General features: G+C 59.9%; 1 protein-coding gene across 1 annotated transcript in view; it reads right to left on the bottom strand.

Moving 5' to 3' along the window:
* The window catches only part of HK2 (hexokinase 2), an 18,580-nt gene extending 17,776 nt beyond the window's left edge, over positions 1-804 (bottom strand). Inside the window, exon 1 of the mRNA XM_009999347.1 lies at positions 781-804. The gene's annotated coding sequence lies outside the window, so the exon portion shown is untranslated. The remainder of the gene's footprint in view (positions 1-780) is intronic.
* Between the last annotated feature and the right edge of the window lie 536 nt (positions 805-1,340).

Genomic DNA, 1,340 nt, shown 5'->3' with positions numbered 1-1,340 from the left:
AGCAGGAATCCACTGCCCAGTCATTTCTTCCCTGCTGAGATCACCCCTACAAAGGGTTACGGCGCCAAGAGCCACCCAACCCCCTTGAACAAACAACGCTGGGGTGACACAAGCGGGTGCTGTGGCCGGAAAGGGAATAAAACCATCCCCCTGCTCTCGGGAATTATGTATATCCTTATGCTGAGGCTATGAAGGTGCCCAGCTCCTTCTATAAATGGCATCAAAGCTCCTTGACTTCACTGGGAAAGGCATGGAAAAACTCCTCCCCCAACCATGAGCGTGTCCCTGCAGCCTGGTCGGAGCAGGGAAGGGAAACGGAGAGGCAACCAGGCTGCCAGCACCCAAACTAGCCCCTGCTTCAATTAACTTCACTTAAAATTAATTAAAGGGCAGGTGTGAGCCCTGCAAAGTCAAGAGGAAATCTCCACCCAGTGGCTCACCTGTCTGCAGGCACGTAACACCAGGTCACCAGAAATCAAGCAGGGATTTTTCTCTCGCTGGGCCGTGCCGTCGGAAATGGGCATTTTGTGGGCGAGGAACAACCCCCACCCTGGCCTCACCCACGGCTGCAGCCACCTGGACACTGGGCTGAACAAAACAGCTCTTGGCTGCCTGTGTTTTGGGCTTGGGATGCTCCAGGGGAGCCTTTTCCCCCACCCAGCTCCACTGAGAAGCTGAGTCCCTGGGGACGGCACGGGGAGGTGGGAGGATGGAGGGGAGATTTGGGAGAGATGCACGATTCCCTGGGGAGTGGCATCCCCACCAGTGTGATGGGAAAACCTCCTCTCGGTTTCTCCGGGTGCTTTTGACTCCTTCCCACCCACCGGGAGCAGAGAGCAAGCACCTGGCAGCTGGGAGGGCAGGCGTGGGGCAGGATAAGGATCAGGCAGCGGGAGGTTTCCTGGTGTTGCTGTTTACCCGCCGCGCCGGGTCCACCCAGCAGCAGGATGCCACACACCCCCTCCCCTCCTGTTTGCTTTCCCTGGCTGCAAACTGCCACCCCAGTGCCCCGTGGTCACTGCCCCAGCTCAGCCCCAGCCTCTCCCTCCTCTCCCACCTTCCAGAGGGGCCCCAGGTGTGGAGTCCAGCTCCACCCCAGCCCTGGGGTGGGAAGGGTCCCCTCTGGGCGATGCCATCGGCACAGGGCAAGTGGCCCAACCTCCCTCTTGGCTGTGTGAGCCACCTTGATAACGTTATCTCAGCTTCCTGGGAGCTCAGCTGGGCTCCATCTCCTGTCCAGCAGCACCTGACCTGGGGGGCCGGGATAACTGGGGACAAACCCAGCAGCCTCCAGCCCCCAGGAGACCTTCCTTCCCGGGCCTTCCATGAAAGCCTAGCGC

The sequence above is a fragment of the Chaetura pelagica genome, unplaced genomic scaffold (assembly GCF_000747805.2).
Source record: "Chaetura pelagica isolate M959 unplaced genomic scaffold, ChaPel_1.0 scaffold526, whole genome shotgun sequence".
Taxonomy (NCBI): Eukaryota; Metazoa; Chordata; class Aves; order Apodiformes; family Apodidae; genus Chaetura; species Chaetura pelagica.
The sequence above is the reverse complement of the archived record's forward strand: the minus strand, read 5'-3'. Positions and strand labels throughout refer to the sequence as shown.